Source organism: Muntiacus reevesi, chromosome 20 (genome assembly GCF_963930625.1).
Source record: "Muntiacus reevesi chromosome 20, mMunRee1.1, whole genome shotgun sequence".
Taxonomy (NCBI): domain Eukaryota; kingdom Metazoa; phylum Chordata; class Mammalia; order Artiodactyla; family Cervidae; genus Muntiacus; species Muntiacus reevesi.
The window spans coordinates 9,098,320-9,119,407 of NC_089268.1; positions in this window are offsets into that span (position 1 = coordinate 9,098,320).

The following is a 21,088-nucleotide window of genomic DNA, read 5'->3' on the forward strand; positions in this document are numbered from 1 at the left end:
TCCTGGAACAGAGATCAAACCTGCAACCTGTGCATTGGAAGGCAAAATCCCAACGACTGGACCGCCAGGGAAGTCCCCCAATCCTGAGGTTTATACGCAGTTCATTCTCCATAAACACGTACAACAAACTCCAAAGGACACAGAGTCTGTTTTGCTATCCTCGTTAGCTCCTCCTTCCAAAAATTCTTAGTGAAGAGACTAGTTAGGTTTCAGTCTGGTTTCACCATTTAACACACAATATACTTACGCCACTCTGTCACTGAGATATGTTTCTTGCTTTGGGATCTTTAGGAGTAATCTTTCTGCGAGTTAGCTTTACTTCCTGGCTTATTCACAGGAATTCTTTGAAGACTGAGTTAGTATCTGCTGGCCGTGAGGAAAGGCTTTGTCCATCCCTGGCTGTGAATCGATGAGCTCTGACCCTGCTTCTGTGGCATCTGGAGGCACAGGGTACTTTCAGCAGAGCATCATTTTGCAGCCAGGACTAAGTGGGTGGGGAGGTTTCAAGCCAATTTTCGTTATTAGAATCACTTCCTACTTGAAGTGAAAGCTAGGAACAAATTTCATCTTGACTGTGTTACTATTAAAACATTTTTTTCTCGCTCTTTCTTCCTTCCCTCCACCAACAGTTGCTAGGAGCTGGGACAAGCCTATTTCCTCATCCGATGTTGTGTGAGTCACCACAAATCTTCCAAAGTGAAGCAGTTCGTCATTCCGTTGTAGTTTAGTTGCTAAGTCATCAGTGGGACCAAAACGAGACTCTAGGTTTTTCTGACCACACACAGGACATTCAGCTATGTGCTGTGTTGTGCTTAGCTATCCAATCGTGTCTGACTCTGCGACCCCATGAACTTCAGCCCGCCAGGCTCCTCTGTCCAAGGGGATTCTCCAGTCAAGATTACAGGAATAGGTTGCCATACTCTCCTCCAAGGAATTTTTCCCAACCCGGGATCAAATCCAGGTCTCCCATATTGCAGGTGGATTCTTTTTTTTGTTTTGTTTTAATTTTTTTTATTAGTTGGAAGCTAATTACTTCACAACATTTCAGTGGGTTTTGTCATACATTGACATGAATCAGCCATAGAGTTACACGTATTCCCCATCCCGATCCCCCCTCCCACCTCCCTCTCCACCCGACTCCTCTGGGTCCTCCCAGTGCACCAGGCCTGAGCACTTGTTTCATGCATCCAACCTGGGCTGGTGATCTGTTTTACCATAGATAATATACATGCTGTTCTTTTGAAACATCCCACCCTCAGCTTCTCCCACAGAGTTCAAAAGTCTGTTCTGTACTTCTGTGTCTCTTTTTCTGTTTTGCATATAGGGTTATCGTTACCATCTTTCTAAATTCCATATATATCTGTTAGTATGCTGTAATGTTCTTTATCTTTCTGGCTTACTTCACTCTGTATAATGGGCTCCAGTTTCATCCATCTCATTAGAACTGATTCAAATGAATTCTTTTTAACTTTGGGCTTAAGTCTCCTGCCTCTGGATTTCAGTTTTATTCTTCCTGTAGTCTCAGGACTTCTCCAACTATACAGCACTGATAATAAAACTTCTAGGTTAATGGCGAAAAGATTCTCCCCTGTTAGGGACTCCCAGAGAGGTTCACAGAGTTACATGAAGAAGAGGAGAGGGAGGAGGGAGATAGAGATGAGCAGGAGGAGAAAAAGGGGAACTCAAGAGGAGAGAGACAGATCTACGCAGTTGTCTGTTCCCAGAGTGTTCTCCGTAGCCCAGACACCCACAAAGATTCACAGAATTGGATTGGGAAGAGAAGGGGAAAGGAGGAAATAGAGGTGTTCTGAGGAAGAAAACAGAGAGTCAAGATTGGGAGAGAATAATCAACACACTCCTGAATAAAAATGGGAACTGAATATTGGATTCTTAAATGTTCACAATTTATATCATGTATTGAAAAACAAAGATTAAAAATCTAGAATAGAGGTTAGACTCTTAAAAATACTATATTAAAAACAAAACCAAAACACACACAAAAAATTTTAGAAATATATATGAAGTTCGGTTTAAAAATAGGGCTTCTCTCTTTTTTTTTTTTTTTTTTTGGTAAGGTTATAGTGTATTGAAAATGAAAATTAAGGAGTAGTAGAGGAGTACTAGAGGACTTTAAAAGAAATAAGAGAAAAAGAAAAATAGAAAATAGAAGAGAAAAAGGAAAAAAAAAGAAGAAAGAAAAAAAATTTTTCCCTAATTAAAAAAATCATAAAAATCTATGAAAATTAAAGTTAAGGAGTAATGCGGGAGTAATAGGGAATTTTAAAGGAAAATAAAAGAGAAAAAATAAAAAAGAAAAAATTTAAAAAAAAAATTTCTTACTTAAAAAAAAAAAAAGTAAAAATATATCTAGGAATTTCTCTGGAACTGTTGCGGTCAGTGTGGGTTCGGCTCAGTTTCAGATAGCTCCTCGTTCCAGCTTACACTTCTCGATATCTACAGGCCCCTTCCAGTGTAGTCGGTGTTTTCTACAGGGATTTTAATCTGTTGCACCGGTCCCTTCTGAAGCAGTTCCCTTTGTTTATTTGGCTTCTGTTTGCCGGTCTCTTCAGGGCCTCATTTCCGCCCTGACACAGTCGGGTGGAGGTGGTCTCTTATTCAGGTAGCTAGTTCAGTCGCGCTGCGGGGAGGGGCTGGCGCTGCGGGGAGGGGCTGGTGCCGCTTTCTTCATCTGCGCTACTCAGGCTCCCAGCTGCTCTGTATGGAGCGCGCCCCGCGCTGCGCGCAGTTCCAGCCCTCCAGTGTTCCACAAAAGCACGGAACAAGAAGCTGCGCCTGCTCTTTGTGCCTTCCCCGTCAGAGTGGTCCAGGCAGCCAGGGGCTTGACGGGCGCATTCTCCCCGGGTGAGGCGCTCCCACCCCCTTCCGCGGTCCCAGTCTCAGTTTCCGCCGGCGCCAGTCCTGTGCCTGCGCCTTCTGCCCTCTGCATTCGCGTCCCCAGCCCCAGCCCCGCCCGCGCCGGTCGGGTGCCTGAGCCCTGTGTCTCACCGCAACCCTCCCGGCGGGTGTCGACCATCCAGAATCTCAGGAGTCTTAGATTAGAAACTGGAGGCCTGTTTGCAGTGCCGCAGGAGATGCAGTCCTTGTGTCCGAGCCTGCCCCCTTCCCCTCCCCGCTGCCTCCTGCCTCCGGCGGGGCTGGGCCGTCCGCAGCCTGCGAGCTCTTCTCTGGACTTTCTCGGTCCCTTTGTTCTGCGAACGGCCGGCAGTGTGTTCGGGTCAGTTAATTTTCTCTCTCTCTTTTGCTCTCCCACAGTTCAAGTTGGCAACTCACAAAAGCTCTCTCCGATTGTCCTCAGGGCACTCAGGTCCAGACCCTACCCCAAGCAATGCCGCCCGCTCCTCTCCGTTCTGCCCCCACTTGCTGCTGGCGGATGCGGGTGTCTGGGGTACTTTTCTGCTGGGAGTTGCCCTTAGGCTCGCAATCTGCGAGATTTATTTATTGTTTCCCTCCCAGTCAGGTTGCCCTGCGAGATTCAAACATTCCCCCAGGCCCGCCAGTGCAAGGGTTTCCTGGTGTCTGGAAACGTCCTCTATTAAGACTCCCTTCCCAGGACGGATCTTCGCCCTTAGCTCTTTTGTCTCACTTTTTATCTTTTATATTTTGTCCTACCTCCTTTCGAAGACAATGGGCTGCTTTTCTGGGCGCCTGATGACCTCAGCTAGCGATCAGAAGTTGTTTTGTGACGTTTGCTCTGCGTTCAGTTATTCTTTTGATGAATTTGTAGGAGAGAAAGTGGTCTCCCCGTCCTACTCCTCCGCCATCTTGGCTCCTCCCCCCTGCAGGTGGATTCTTTACCAACTGAGTCACCAAGGAAGCCCAAGAATACTGGAGTGGGTAGCCTATCCCTTCACCAAGGGAACTTCCCTACCCAGGAATTGAACCAGGGTCTCCTGCATTGCAGTTGGATTCTTTACCAGCTAAGCTACCAGAGATACCCCCATCTCAGCTATACTTATTGACTGTAGTTATTGGTCATTGGTTAGTATTAATTTCAACTTTTCAAGAGTTTTGAGTTTAAAAGATTATTTTCTTTGAATTATTTTTCAAGCCTAGAAGTAAAAACAACAAAAAGAGCTAAACAAGACAATGGCATTCATTATCACAATTTTGTAAGTGTAGGAACAGAGAGGAAAATTAACATTTATTGAGTATCTACTATTTGATAGACCTGTACCCACTTCATCTTATTTAATCCTCACCACACTGAAGACTATTTATTATTATGTAAATATTTTTCCCTATGCTTGAGGGAGCAGGAGAGTGAGGATGAAAAAGTCAAGTAAAGTGCATTTATTCGCACCATACCGTGGTCCCATCCCTCTGTGGTCAAAAACAGCAGCACGGAGTGCCATGCTCCTAGAGCTGAGTTGTGCCTCTGTCCCCACGTCCCAGGGAGTTCCTGGAAACCTCCCAACAGCGGGAACAGAGAGGTCACAGGCCAGCCAGAGGCTCAAAGGACAAATGAGTCCAGATACTGCCAGGTCACCTGCACCTCTGGCTGGAGATGTCAGATGGGGCCCAAGAGGTGCCCCACATACCCACTGAGAACAAACACCTATCCTGACATGCCACACATCTGAATTCCAGCCCTCATCCAGCTGTCAAATTGCACTATCACCTTCTACAGGCCTATCAACACACAGTACCCAATTGTTGCTGTTGTTCAGTAGCTAAGCCGTGTCTGACTCTTTGCATCCCCATGGACTGCAGCACGCCAGGCCTCCCTGTCCCTCCCCATATCCCAGAGTTTGCCCAAGTTCATGTCCATTAAATCGATGAAGGTATCCAACCATCTCATCCTCTGTCACCCTCTTCTCCTTTTGCCTTCAATCTTTCCCAGCATCAGGGTCTTTTGCAGTGAGTTGCCTGAACAGTAGAAAAAGGCAAAATGGTACCCGATACACGGTTTAAAATGTATGAAAACAAAAAGAATCATCAAGATATTCCCACAACCCATCATTTTACTCAGCTCAAAATATTAGTGAATCTACATAAGGAAAGTTTCAAAAGATGTCCTCTGGATTTTAATTATCCTTTGAGCAAGAAAAAAAAGGAAATTGTAAAAATAAATGAGCACTTTTCAGAGTTTAAAAAAAAAACTGTAAGTAATAAGAAGTCATCAAACAGCTGAAAAATTGCTCTTGATTTTACTTACAGAATCATAACTCTGCAGTGTCCACTAGACAGCTTGTGGGTAAAAAAAATGCCAAGCAAATACAGGGATGAAAAATTCCAGCAGACTGGAAGAAACAACTTTCAAGAAAGTGAGAAATTAGGAAACAAACATTTGAGCTTCAACATAGGCAATTAAAAGCTAAAATTATGAAGGGAAAAAAGCAATCTATGCTATTAACTATAGCTATCCTATAGTATACTACTACAGATTAGTAATAAGTTAATAGTATACTACCTATAGTATTAGTAATATATTATTAGCTGCTAAGTAGAATACGATTGAACTTCCCGGGTAGCTCAGCTGGTAAAGAATCTACCTGCAATGCAGGAGACCTGGGTGGGATCCCTGGGTTGGGAAGATCCCCTGGAGGAGTGCAAGGCAACCCACTCCTGTATCCTTGCCTGGAGAATCCCCATGGACAGAGGAGCCTGGTGGACTGCAGCCCATGGGGTCGCAGAGTCAGACACCACTGAGTGACTAAGCACAGCACAGAGTATGATTACTATCAGCTATAAAGTAGATCTGAAGCTCTAGAAAGTAAACGGAGAAATTTAGAAGCTCTAGAAATTACTATAGACGCAGTTGGATCAAATTTTTTTTCATTTATTTTTATTAGTTGGAGGCTAATTACTTTACAATATTGTAGTGGTTTTTGTCATACATTGACATGAATCAGCCATGGATTTACATGTATTCCCCACCCCGATCCCCCCTCCCACCTCCCTCTTCACCCGATCCCTCTGGGTCTTCCCAGTGCACCAGGCCCGAGCACTTGTCTGATGCATCCAACCTGGGCTGGTGATCTGCCTCACCCTAGATAATATACAGGTTTTGATGCTGTTCTCTCGAAACATCCCACCCTCGCCTTCTCCCACAGAGTCCAAAACTCTGTTCTGTACATCTGTGTCTCTTTTTCTGTTTTGCATATAGGGTTATCATTACCATCTTTTTAAATTCCATATATATGTGTTAGTATACTGTATTGGTGTTTATCCTTCTGGCTTACTTCACTCTGTATAATGGGCTCCAGTTTCATCCATCTCATTAGAACTGATTCAAATGAATTCTTTTTAATGGCTGAGTAATATTCCATGGTGTATATGTACCACAGCCTCCTTATCCATTCATCTGCTGATGGGCATCTAGGTTACTTCCATGTCCTGACTATTATAGACAGTGCTGCGATGAACATTGGGGTGCATGTGTCTCTTTCAGATCTGGTTTCCTTGGTGTGTATGCCCAGAAGTGGGATTGCTGGGTCATATGGCAGTTCTATTTCCAGTTTTTTAAGAAATCTCCACACTGTTCTCCATAGCGGCTATACTAGTTTGCATTCCCACCAACAGTGTAAGAGGGTTCCCTTTTCTCCACACCCTCTCCAGCATTTATTGCTTGTAGACTTTTGGATAGCAGCCATCCTGACTGGCATGTAATGGTACCTCATTGTGGTTTTGATTTGCATTTCTCTGATAATGAGTGATGTTGAGCATCTTTTCATATGTTTGTTAGCCATCTGTATGTCTTCTTTGGAGAAATGTCTGTTTAGTTCTTTGGCCCATTTTTTGATTGGGTCATTTATTTTTCTGGAATTGAGCTGCGGGAGTTGCTTGTATATTTTTGAGATTAATCCTTCGTCTGTTGCTTCATTTGCTATTATTTTCTCCCAATCTGAGGGCTGTCTTTTCACCTTGCTTATAGTTTCCTTTGTTGTGCAAAAGCTTTTACGTTTCATTAGGTCCCATTTGTTTATTTTTGCTTTTATTTCCAATATTCTGGGAGGTGGGTCATAGAGGATCCTGTTGTGTTTCATGTCGGAGAGTGTTTTGCCTATGTTCTCCTCTAGGAGTTTTATAGTTTCTGGTCTTACATTTAGATCTTTAATCCATTTTGAGTTTACTTTTGTGTATGGTGTTAGAAAGTGTTCTAGTTTCATTCTTTTACAAGTGGTTGACCAGTTTTCCCAGCACCACTTGTTAAAGAGGTTGTTTTTTTTCCATTGTATATCCTTGACTCCTTTGTCAAAGATAAGGTGTCCATAGGTTTGTGGATTTATCTCTGGGCTTTCTGTTCTGTTCCATTGATATATATTTCTGTCTTTGTGCCAGTACCATACTGTCTTGATGACTGTGGCTTTGTAGTAGAGCCTGAAGTCAGGCAGGTTGATTCCTCCAGTTCCATTCTTCTTTCTCAAAATTACTTTAGCTATTCGAGGTTTTTTGTATTTCCATACAAATTGTGAAATTATTTGTTCTAGTTCTGTGAAAAATACCATTGGTAGCTTGATAGGGATTGCATTGAATCTATAGATTGTTTTGGGTAGTATAGCCATTTTGACAATATTGATTCTTCCAATCCATGAACACGGTATGTTTCTCCATCTGTTTGTGTCCTCTTTGATTTCTTTCATCAGTGTTTTATAGTTTTCTATGTATAGGTCTTTTGTTTCTTTAGGTAGATGTACTCCTAAGTATTTTATTCTTTTTGTTGCAATGGTGAATGGTATTGTTTCCTTAATTTCTCTTTCTGTTTTCTCATTGTTAGTGTATAGGAATGCAAGGGATTTCTGTGTGTTAATTTTATATCCTGCAACTTTACTATATTCACTGATTAGCTCTAGTAATTTTCTGGTAGAGTCTTTAGGGTTTTCTATGTAGAGGATCATGTCATCTGCAAACAGTGAGAGTTTCACTTCTTTTCCTATCTGGATTCCTTTTACTTCTTTTTCTGCTCTGATTGCTGTGGCCAACACTTCCAAAACTATGTTGAATAGTAGTGGTGAGAGTGGGCACCCTTGTCTTGTTCCTAATTTTAGGGGAAATGCTTTCTATTTTTCACCATTGAGGGTAATGCTTACTGTGGGTTTGTCATATATAGCTTTTATTATGTTGAGATATGTTCCTTCTATTTCTGCTTTCTGGAGAGTTTTAATCATAAATGGATGTTGAATTTTGTCAATGGCTTTTCCTGCATCTATTGAGATAATCATATGGTTTTTATCTTTCAATTTGTTAATGTGGTGTATTATATTGATTGATTTGCAGATATTAAAGAATCTTTGCATTCCTGGGATAAAGCCCACTTGGTCATGGTGTATGATTTTTTTTAATATGTTGTTAGATTCTGTTTGCTAGAATTTTGTTAAGGATTTTTGCATCTATGTTCATCAGTGATATTGGCCTGTAGTTTTCTTTTTTTGTGTGACATCTTTTTCTGGTTTTGGAATTAGGGTGATGGTAGCCTCATAGAAGAGTTTGGAAGTTTACCTTCTGCAATTTTCTGGAAGAGTTTGAGTAAGATAGGTGTTAGCTCTTCTCTAAATTTTTCATAGAATTCTGCTGTGAAGCCATCTGGTCCTGGGCTTTTGTTTGCTAGAAGATTTCTGATTACAGTTTCGATTTCCTTGCTTGTGATGGGTCTGTTAAGATCTTCTATTTCTTCCTGGTTCAGTTTTGGAAAGTTATACTTCTCTAAGAATTTGTCCATTTCTTCCAAGTTGTCCATTTTATTGGCATAGAGCTGCTGGTAGTAGTCTCTTATGATACTTTGTATTTCAGTGTTGTCTATTGTGATCTCTCCATTTTCATTTCTAATTTTGTTAATTTGGTTCTTCTCTCTTTGTTTCTTAATGAGTCTTGCTAATGGTTTGTCAATTTTGTTTATTTTTTCAAAAAACCAGCTTTTAGCTTTGTTAATTTTTGCTATGGTCTCTTTAGTTTCTTTTACATTTATTTCTGCCCTAATTTTTAAGATTTTTTTCCTTCTACTAACCCTGGGGTTCTTCATTTCTTCCTTCTCTAGTTGCTTTAGGTGTAGAGTTAGGTTATTTATTTGACTTTTTTCTGGTTTGTTGAAGTAAGCCTGTAATGCTATGAACCTTCCCCTTAGCACTGCTTTTACAGTGTTCCATAGGTTTTGGGTTGTTGTGTTTTCATTTTCATTCATTTCTATGCATATCTTGATTTCTTTTTTTTTTTATTTCTTCTATGATTTGTTGGTTATTCAGAAGCGTGTTATTTAGCCTCCATATGTTTGAATTTTTAATAATTTTTTTCTTGTAATTGAGATCTAATCTTACTGCACTGTGGTCAGAAAAGATGACTGGAATGATTTCAATTTTTTTGAATTTACCAAGGCTAGATTTATGGCACAGGATGTGATCTATTCTGGAGAAAGTTCCGTGTGCACTTGGGAAAAAGGTGAAGTTGATTGTTTTGGGGTGAAATGTCCTATAGATATCAATTAGGTCTAGCTGGTCCATTGTGTCATTTAAGGTTTGTGTTTCCTTGTTAATTTTCTGTTTAGTTGATCTATCCATAGTTGTGAGTGGGGTATTAAAGTCTCCCACTATTATTGTGTTACTATTAATTTCCTCTTTCATACTCATTAACATTTGCCTTACACATTGTGGTGCTCCTATGTTGGGTGCATATATATTTATAATTCTTATATCTTCTTCTTGGATTGATCCTTTGATCATTATGTAGTGTCCTTCTTTGTCTCTTTTCACAGCCTTTATTTGAAAGTCTATTTTATCTGATATGAGTATTGCAACTCCTGCTTTCTTTTGGTCTCCGTTTGCGTGAAATATTTTTTTTCCAGCCTTTCACTTTTAGTCTGTATGTGTCCCTTGTTTTGAGGTGGGTCTCTTGTAGACAGCATATATAGGGGTCTTGTTTTGTATCCATTCAGCCAGTCTTTGTCTTTTGGTTGGGGCATTCAACCCATTTACATTTAAGGTAATTATTGATAGGGATGGTCCCTATCAATTGCCATTTACTTTGTTGTTTTGGGTTCACATTTATACAACCTTTCTGTGTTTCCTGTCTAGAGAAGATCCTTTAGCATTTGTTGAAGAGTTGGTTTGGTGGTGCTGAATTCTCTCAGCTTTTGCTTGTCTGTAAAGCTTTTGAATTCTCCTTCATATCTGAATGAGATCCTTGCGGGGTACAGTAATCTAGGTTGTAGGTTATTCTCTTTCATTACTCTAAGTATGTCCTGCCATTCCCTTCTGGCCTGAAGGGTTTCTATTGATAGATCAATTGTTATCCTTATGGGAATCCCTTTGTGTGTTATTTGTTGTTTCTCCCTTGCTGCTTTTAATATTTGTTATTTGTGTTTGATCTTTGTTAATTTGATTAATATGTGTCTTGGGGTGTTTTGCCTTGGGTTTATCCTGTTTGGGACTCTCCGGGTTTCCTGGATCTGTGTAACTATTTTCTTCCCCATTTTAGGGAAGTTTTCAGCTGTTATTTCCTCGAGTATCTTCTCATGGCCTTTCTTTTTGTCTTCTTCTTCTGGGACTCCTATGATTCAAATGTTGGGGTGTTTCACATTGTCCCAGAGGTCCCTGAGGTTGTCCTCATTTCTTTTTATTCTTTTTTCTTTTTTCCTCTCTGCTTCATTTATTTCCACCATTTTATCTTCTACCTCACTTATCCTATCTTCTGTCTCCGTTATTCTACTCTTGTTTCCCTCCAGAGTGTTTTTGATCTCATTTATTGCATTATTCACTTTTAATTGACTCTTTTTTGTTTCTTCTAGGTCCTTATTAAACATTTCTTGCATCTTCTCAATCTTTGTCTCCAGGCTATTTATCTGTAACTCCATTTTGTTTTCAAGATTCTGGATCATTTTTATTATTATTCTAAATTATTTTTCAGATAGATTCCCTATCTCCTCCTCTTTTGTTTGACTTGGTGGGCATTTTTCATGTTCCTTTACCTGTTGGATATTTCTCTGCCTTTTCATCTTGTTTAGATTGCTGTGTCTGGAGTGGGCTTTCTGTATCCTGGTGGTCTGTGGTTCCTTTTTATTGTGGAGGTTTCACCCATTGGGTGGGGTTGGACGAATGGCTTGTCAAGGTTTCCTGGTTAGGGAAGCTTGCGTCGGTGTTCTGGTGCGTGGAACTGGATTTTTTCTCTCTGGAGTGCAATGGAGCGTCCAGTAATGAGTTTTGAGATGGGTCTATGTGTTAGGTGTGACTTTGGGCATCCTGTATGTTGACGCTCAGGGCTATGTTCCTGCGTTGCTGGAGAATTTGCGTGGTATGTCTTGCTCTGGAACTTATTGGCTCTTGGGTGGTGGTTGGTTTCAGTATAGGTATGGAGGCTTTTGGATGGTCTCTTATTACTTAATGTTCCATGTAGTCAGGAGTTTTCTGGTGTTCTCAGGTTTTGGGCTGAAGTCTCCTGCCTCTGGATTTCAGTTTTATTCTTCCAGTAGTCTCAAGACTTCCCCAACTATACAGCACTGATAATAAAACTTCCAGGTTAATGCTGAAAAGATTCTCCACTGTGAGGGACACCCAGAGAGATTCACAGAGTTACATGAAAAAGAGGAGAGGGAGGAGGGAGATAGAGATGAGCAGGAGGAGAAAAAGGGGGACTCAAGAGGAGAGAGACAGATCTATGCAGTTGTCTGTTCCCAGAGTGTTCTCCGTAGCCCAGACACCCACAAAGATTCACAGAATTGGATTGGGAAGAGAAGGGGAAAGGAGGAAATAGAGGTGTTCTGAGGTAGAAAACAGAGAGTCAAAAGTGGGAGAGAGTAATCAACACACTCCTGAATAAAAATGGGAACTGAATATTGGATTCTTAAATGTCCAAAATTTATATCATGTACTGAAAAACAAAGATTAAAAATCTAGAGTAGAGGTTAGACTCTTAAAAATACAATATTAAAAACAAAAACACAAAAAATTTTAGAAATATATATGAAGTTTGGTTTAAAAATAGGGCTTCTCTCTTTTTTTTTTGCAAGGTTATAGTGAAATGAAAATGAAAATTGAGGAGTAATAGAAGATTTTAAAAGAAAATAAGAGAAAAAAAGAAAAAAAAAAGAAAAAACATTTTTTCCTAATTAAAAAAATCATAAAAATATATGAAAATGAAAGTTAAGGAGTCATGGGGGAGTATAGGGAATTTTAAAAGAAAACAAAAGAGAATAAAAAAGAAAAGAAAAAGAAAAGGTAAAAATATATCTAGGAATTTCTCTGGAGCTGTTGCCGTCAGTGTGGGTTCGGTTCAGTTTCAGATAGCTCCTCGTTCCAGCTTACACTTCTCGATATCTATAGGCCCCTTCCGGTGTAGTCGGTTTTACCTACAGGGATTTTAATCTGTTGCACCGGTCCCTTCTGAAGCGGTTCCCTTTGTTTATTTGGCTTCTGTTTGCCGGTCTCTTCAGTGTCTAATTTCGCCCTAACACAGGCGGGTGGAGGTGGTCTCTTGTTCAGGGTCGCTAGTTCAGTCCTGCTGCAGGGAGGGGGGGGGCGCTGCAGACAAATGTCACTGGCGTGTGTGGGGAGCACTCGCAGTGTTCCGGCCACACTGGGTTTGCCCCCGCTCTCGGTGTGTGTGCTTTCCCCGTCTATGCTGCTCAGGCTCCCGGCTGCTCTATATGGAGCATGCCCTGCGTTGCGTGCGGTCCCAGTTTTCGGGTACTCCACAAAAGTGCGGACTCGGTTGCACCTGCGTTTTGTGCCTTCCCCGGCCCGAGCAGCTCAGGCAGCCAGGAGCTTGATGGGTGCACACTCCCAAGGTGCAGTGCGCCTTCTCCCCTCCGCGGCCCCAGCCTCAGTTTCCGCCAGCGCCTGTTGGGTGTGTGCGCCTTGTGTTTAGCAGCGACCCTCCCGGCAGATGTCGACCATCCAGAATCTCAGGAAGTCTTTGGTTAGAAACTGGAGACCTGTTCGCAGTTTGGTAGGGGATGCCGCCTCTGGGGCCAAGTTTGCCCCTTTCCCCTCCCCCCTGCCTCCTGCCTCCGGTGGGGCTGGGCCGGCCGCAGCCGGCTAGCTCTTCTCTGGAGTTGCTCAGTCCCTTTGTTCTGCGAACGGGCCCGCAGTGTGTTCAGGCGGATTAATTTTCTCTCTCTCTCTTGCTGTCCCACAGTTTAAGTTGCTATCTCATGTTAGCTCCCTCCAATTGCCCTCAGGGCATTCGAGCCCTGTCCTTACCCTAAGCAATGACGCCCGCTCCTCTCCGTTCTGCCCCCACTTGCTGGTGGCGGATGCGGGCATCTGGGGTACTTTTCTGCTGGGAGTTGCTTTTAGGCACATAATCTGTGGGTTTTAATTATTTTTCCTCCCAGCTAGGTTGCCCTCCGAAATTCGAAAACTTCCCCCAGGCCCGCCAGTGAGAGGGTTTCCTGGTGTTTGGAAACTTTCTCTATTAAGACTCCCTTCCCGGCACGGGTCTCCATCCCTAGCTCTTTGTCTCTGTTTTTATCTTTTATCTTTTGTCCTACCTCCTTTTGAAGACAATGGGCTGCTTTTCTGGGTGCCTGATGTCCTCTGCTAGCGATCAGAAGTTGTTTTGTGAAGTTTGCTCAGCGTTCAAGTGTTCTTTCGATGAATTTGTAGGAGAGAAAGTGGTCTCCCCATCCTATTCCTCCACCATCTTGGCTCCTCCCTGGATCAAATTTTTAAGCAAATAAGATTTCACATACACACACTCACATTTCCAAGTCCTCTGGCCTTTTCAGACTAAGTCACCCAGCGGACTTTTCTTTGCAGCTTCAAGGCAGGTACTACCTGGCAAAATGAAAAGGACAACGGACTCAAGTGTCTGGCATTCCGGGACTTGGCTGGCATAGAGACAGGTGATTTGGGAGCACACATTCTCTCAACTGGAGAGAGAGAAAGCTAAAGAGAACTGGACTTATTTAAGGGCTATCGAGAGGGAGGAATGGACAGGATTAGTCTATTAATTTAGGACTGTGGTAGAGGCAAGGGAGAAGTGAAAGATGGTTGCTGTCCTCAGTAATCACAAGAATGGAAGTGTTGTTCACTGATGTGGTCCATATAAGGAGCTGATGAATTGGGTGGGTGGGGGGCAAAAGGAAACAGTGTGTGGCCAGGGGGAGGGGAGAAGGATTCAGCCTTCAGTCTGGGACAGGCTGAGACTGAGCCATCAGAGAGAAGCTGCTCAGTCAATGACTTGACTTCTGATGCTCAGGAGAGATTTCAAATAGAGACATTAATTCAGAAGAGATTCGCATAGAAGACAAGAACATGTGTAAGGGATGAGATTGCTGGAGGAAGAGTGTGTGTAATAAAAATAGAAGGTGACCCAGGACAGACCCTGAAGGAACATCAATATTTAAAGGATGAAGGGATACAAAAGAGCCCTCAAAAGAGGCTATGGCATATTAAGGGCAGTAGGAAGAAAACCAGAAGATGACAGTGTGACGGAAGCTACAAGAAGAACATACTTCAAGAAGGAACTGGCCGTCAGGGCACATTGGCTAAGATGTGAAAATAGAAGTTGGAAGAGTCCATTGGATTGAGCAGCACAGAGCTGTGACCGTGAGCAGAGGCCCTCCTTGCTGTAGTAGAGCGAGACCAGATTCCAGGGGGTGGAGGAGGAGCAGGCAGCAAAGCACAGACACACCTGCTGCATCCACGGCTTATACCCAAGGATGCTAACTACCACGTCCTGGAACGCAGCCTGACTGCCAACACCTAGAGGGAGTGAGCGATGGATAGACAGTCGGTATAACTCATCATAGCGATTTCCATGCTAAAAACACGGCTTGGTTTTTAATTGAAAAACACTAAATACCACTCATGAAGTAAACATTGACTTGCAGTATATTGGGCAGAGTCAGAGTAAAAGCTGGGACAATAAGCTGTGATTCTATACCTCTATTAACTGGAAATCTTACCCCTAACCAGTTTCAATTTTGGACCAGTAGTACAAATAATAATAATAATAAACAATAACAATCTCTGCCAATTCCCAAACACATCAAGTTGTATATCTTAAACATCTCCAGCTTTTTGCATATCAATCACACCTCTATAAAGCATCTTTTTTTTTTAGGATCTCTCCCAATGGTTTAAATCCTCAAGTAAAAATGTCAATAAAATTGACAGGCAGTCTTAAGAAATTTCACAGTATAGACTAGTTAAACTTTTACTTTCTGAACTCATCCTAACCCTGTAGTTAGGATAGGCTAAATTAAATATTTTTGTGTTAAAAGATTAAAAAATTGGATTGTATCAATTGCTTTTACTGTGGAACAGCACCCCAAAATGTGACTTAAAATAATAAATTTATTACTTTGCACAATTCTGTTGGTTAGAAAGAATTCAACACAAGCTTGCCAGTGGGGATCTCCAGGCTGAGTCTGTCCAACTGGTGTGTGCCGGCTTGCTCAGGCATCTAATGGTAGTTGGTAGGGCAGCTAGAGCTGTGTGGTCTAGGGTGGCTTCCATCACAGCTCCGGTGGGTGGCATATGTTTGCTGGAGTGATGTGTCCATGGCCCTGTGTCTCTCTCCATCCAGCAGGGGAGCTCCAGCTTGTCCACATTGCTCCAAGTGCAGCAGGAGAGCGAGCCTGACGCACAAGCATTTTCCAAGTCTCTACTCACAGTCCATTTGTTCTGTCCTGCTGGGCAAGCAAGTCACACGTCCAAGCCCAGATTTACTGGGTGGAGAAACAGAATTAACTTCTTGAGGGGAAGACCATAAATTCACATTGCAAAAGGGGATGTGTATGGGGATGAAATAATTTGTGGCTATTTTTGCAACCTATCACAACTACCTTTTGCTTAATCTGCACAATACCCTAGGAACTTCCTCTTAATTCATTTAAAGAGTCATAAATACAGTGAGTCATGTACATGCCATATATTCAAAAGAGAAATATTCTGCTGCTGCTTTGTTTCAGAGGTGGTGCTAAAGCACAATGAAGGAAGGGTGTCCTGGGGCTTTGAATTCCTAAGAGGCCAGGTCCATATCTGTCTCTATTCTGTATTCCCAACGGTATGGTAACTTCATCTGAATGAATGAATAGCTTGTTTCCTAAATCTGCTAACATCAAAACAACAAGAAGGGACTTCTGTGGTGGTCCAATAGTTAAGAATCACTTTGCAACGCAGAGGACACCCTGCAACACAGGGATTGAACCCGGTCGAAGCATTAAGATCCCACATGGAGCACCCATGTGTCCCATTCCACAACAAAGACTTGGCACACTACAATAATAAGTAAACACTTTTTTAATTTTAAAAAGTTAATTCAACTAAAAAAAAAAAACAAACAAGAAAAAAGCATAAGGACTGCTGACTCTCACAGATCTTTTTTTTTTTTTTTTTTTTGACTCTCACAGATCTTGAATTTCATGACTTTCTAAGAATAAAGGGGAGGGGAAATCACATAAAATGAGGCTGTACAGTAATATACTGAGGCATACTTTTCAGCTTAATTTTATTGGTTTCTGGACTCTGGACTTTTTGTGTGTATTGTTGATACACATAACAGATAAAAGAACTAAAGGGAAAAAAATCTGCTACTACATTTTCTTTCAAGGTTGTCCATATTAGAAAGACATTTACTTGCCAGGCACATCATTCATTATATGCTGATCTTTGACAGCCCTTGCCTGAAAGAGGTAAAGGAAACTCACCTTGGGGAAGGCAAAAACCTGACCTTTCCAGAAGGCACGCAGTGTAGGGTTAGTCAGATTCTGTCCCTGGTCAGAATCCTCTTTCAGGACAGCAGTTCATCCTTTGTATCACCTGTTGGGCACTGAGAAACAATATACTTGTAAATGATCCTTATTCATCGTGTTTCTGTGGTTTAATACAATCTCTCGGGAAGGAGGGGACAAGGAAGAGAATGAAATAAACCTAACTTTGTTGAAATATTGATTTGTTTCTGGCGACCTTTGACTACTGCATTTTATCACAAGAAACAATCCCTAAGGAAAAGAAAAAAAAAACATTGAAAGGGAACTCCTTCCAAAGAGAAAGAAAACATACTTCCTCAAAACATGTGGGTTGAGGTAGGTTCATGTACTCGTCAATGAGCCATAAAATTGTTCTTCTCTGGTGATAGCCATATGGGCCTTGGGAGAAATCAGTGAACCAGAGAGACTCCAGCCCACAGGGAGTGGCTTTTAGAGACCAGCTGTGTCCTGCCTCTTCTCCTGGGCCTCTGGTTTTGACTCTACAGTGTGGAAGGCAACGGCAGGGAAGGAAGGAGACTTCCTGGTAGAGTTATGAAGGATTCAGACCATGTGTTCAGACATGTCTCTCCATCCTGCCTGTATCACAGTCCCTTCCAGGTTACCGCATGCCCAGCTTTCCTCTGGATACCAGCAAGGAAAGCCCTCCATCTAAACCTTCCGGCTTCCTGTAACTCTGTTGCAGGAAGGGGGACCCCTTCCAGGACCAAAGAATGGGCTCTCGTTTAACACTTGGAAATGAATGGTCAGAGGAGACACATGGACTGACAAAACAAGAGATTCCATTGGGAAGGACCCTGGTCAGAGAGCAGGAGGAGGTCAGAAAACCCAGGAGAGCTCTTCTGCACGTGGCTCACACGTGCAGGCGTCCTGGTACCTGGGTAGGTTTCCAGATCGTCTCTGGCCAGTCATCGTGACTTAGGGTCCTTCCTGGTGGTATGCGCATCTCTCAGTCAAGATGGATTCCAGCGAGGATTCTGGTGGGCTGGTAGGACATATGAGCTGGCATCTCCTCTCTCCTTTCGACTTTTCCCAATTTCTTCCAATTGTTGGCAGTCTATTACTTCTGTGCTCCTGACCAAGATGTCCTGCTGTTAAGAAAACTCACGCAAGTGGCTACTGTCTTGCCTGGTCAGAGTTTCAGTGTTTCCCCAACACCTCTTTCTCGTTACCACTGGGGTCATGGCAGTTCTTTGCCTATAATCCTGCTCAGCTTCTCCCCGCCCCGCATGGGCGCCTCTAGGGGTGGTCTCCTGAGAAGCACATCCTTCCAGCTCACCCCCATGCCTCCTAGGCTAGATGTCACTGCCGCCGTCTCCTCTCTTCATGGACTGGAGTGAAGACAGAGGAGCAGCAGCAATCACAGCCTCCTGATGGAACAGGGAGGGGTACCCTACAGAGGACACTGAGGATGTGGCCTCTGGGTGGATGCTGGTGAAGACTTTGGGAATTCATAAAGCATGCCACAGAGTCTGACTCTTTTACGACCCCACGGACTGTACCCTGCCAGGCTACTCTGTCCATGGGATTCTCCAGACAAGAGTACTGGAGTGGGTTGCCATTTCCTCCTGAAGGGCATCTTCCCAACCCAGACATCGAAACTGCATCTCCAGCATCTCCTGCATTGCAGGTTGATTCTTTCCCGCTGTGCCACTGGGGAAGCCCCATGCAACAGAGGAGGGAGGCCAAATAACGTGCCATGGTACCTGCCTCCCTCAGAGGGTTCCGCCAGGTCTTTTTCCATTTGCATCCCAGACACAGTGCTTTCAGAACAACAGTGCTCATGGGCATCTAATGCAGAACCACACAGGACCCCACAGAAACCATGACGTGTTTTTGGCACATGGACAGTGTCAACTTGGAGTCTCCCTCTTCATGTGCTCATTCTGGAATTTCGATGGGAATTTGGGAGGTAGGGAGCCAACAATGGTGTCTCGTTGGGAGGAACGAAGGAACTCCAAAAAAGACAGATTCCTGCATTTCCCCAGGGCTTCCCTGATAGCTCAGTTGGTAAAGAATCTGCCTGTAATGCAGGAGACCCGGTTTGATTCCTGGGTTGGGAAGATCCCCTGGAGAAGGGATAGGCTACCCACTCCAGTATTCTTGGGCTTCCCTGGTGGCTCAGCTGGTAAAGAATCCACCGCAATGAGGGAGACCTGGGTTCGATCCCTGGGTTGGGAGGATCCGCTGGAAAAGGGAAAGGCTACCCACTCCAGTGTTCTGGCTTGGAGAGTTCCATGGACTGTACAGTCCATGGGGTCACAAAGAGTCGGACATGACTGAGCAGCTTTCACTTTCCATTTCCCCAAATCTAGCATTTTACAGAATGCTTGTATGACTTCATGGTAGCCCTGAGCTTTTTCAAACTTTTTGCTGCACTTAACAACACATGGATCATATGGTCTTCATTTATGCATGCCATTAGCAAATAGTTATAGAGTGTCTGCTTCATGCCAGGTGCTGTTCTGGGTGCTGGTATAGAAACAACAGTGAACAGTACAGAGACAACCCTGTCCTCACAAACACATTACCAACTATCACCTCTAAACATGCCAAACTCCACCCTCTCTGCTGGGATCCTGGACCATCTCTCCAAGAGGAGAAACCCAGAGTGTTCTCCTGAGTCCTGGGGTGAAGGATATGGTCACCCTCTTACCTCCCATATCACTGGTCTTCCATCTCACCGAGGTGGTTTGTTTTCCAGGATTTGCACTGAAAACTCTAAACTCATGTTTTATATCAACAGGGGCAAGGACACTTAAGTTTGCTCACAGAGAGTCCAGTTTATACTGCAAGTTTGATCAAGAAAATTATTCAGTTGGATTTAACATGTACTGAGAGTCCCTTGGACTGCAAGGAGATCCAACCAGTCCATCCTAAAGGAGACCAGTCCTGGGTGTTCACTGGAAGGACTGATGTCAACACTAAAACTCTAATACTTTGGCCACCTTATGCGAAGAGCTGACTCATTTGAAAAGACCCTGATGCTGGGAAAGATTGAAGGCGGGAGGAGAAGGGGATGACAGAAGATGAGATGGTTGGATGGCATCACCGACTCAATGTACATGAGTCAGTAGCCAGAGTCGGTAAACTCTGGGAGTTGGTGATGGACAGGGAGGCCTGGCATGCTGCGGTCCATGGGGTTGCAAGGAGTCAGATGCGACTGAACTGAACTGACAAACTAAAATGAGCAAAATACTGTGTTTGGTCTGGAGACATACAGGCAAAGGGTGGATTTAGCTTAACAAGAAGGAAACTGCATAGAAATCAGTGAGGAATGAGTAAATAATTTAGCACCACTTGGAAGCAAGGCCAAAGTGTGAGCATAGAACCTCCTACTGTTGTCAATATGGAAGGCTCAGGAAGTATCCAGGCAAAAGATAAGCAAGACCAGGTTAAGAGGATGGCTTTAGAGATGATGAAAGAGGGCCAGATTTGAGAACTGCCACACAGGAAAAATGTAAGGGACATATGTTCCTTAGGAGGAATATTCATATCCCTTGCCCTCCAAAAGGAGATACTGGTTGAGAATTTTTGGTTTGAAGAGTTAAAGGGACCACAACATTATAGTTTGTGAAGGCCTTATGACCAACAATGTCCCTAGAAATTGAGATATTCCAGACAATTAACATTGTCACAGGCACCATGTTAAAACTTGCTGGTCTCTTTTTTTAGGGTGAAATAAAAAGGATTATTCTTGGTAAGCAGAGTAGAACACCTAAATCATTCCCATATCGAGCTAGAATCTGGGTAATATTTTGAAAGTCCAGAGTCTTTATTCTAAAAGAAAAAGGGCTTAGGAGATGGCTGTTTTTATTTGGAGAGTAAAATATCTGGCATTGTTTAAGTAGCATATTTTCAAAATCTCTTATCTTACTTCTAATCTAGTAAGATTATGACATTTTTACTCATCTTCATTCAATCATTTTATAATGCCAAAAGCTACAGTTTATCTTAACCGTTATCTTTATTATCTTTAATTATTATCCTAATAATTAATTATTATCCCAGGTTTTCATTGCAGCACGTGGGCTCCAGTTTCCTAAGCAGGGCCACTTGCATTGGGAGCATGGACCATCGGGGAAGTCCCTATGGGACTTTACTACTCCAAAGCACTTGCACACACATTCGATTATTTCATCCTCACAGTCAGTCATTCTGTGAGGAAAGTAAAATAGACACACTGGTTCCCATTTTCACAGGTAAGAAAACTGAGGCTAACACAAACTAAGTAAATGGCTCACAATCACAAGCCTAGTAAGTTTAAAAAAAAAAATTCTTATTCTGAGTTTCTTAGCCTTTTGCCCTTATCAGCAGCCCACTGTGTCTCCTATCTTCCCGTGCATTGGCCAGAACAGATCTGTCTTTATCAAAGAAAGAATGGCTTAAACACACCCTTCGGGCTCCTCTCACTTCACGGAAATG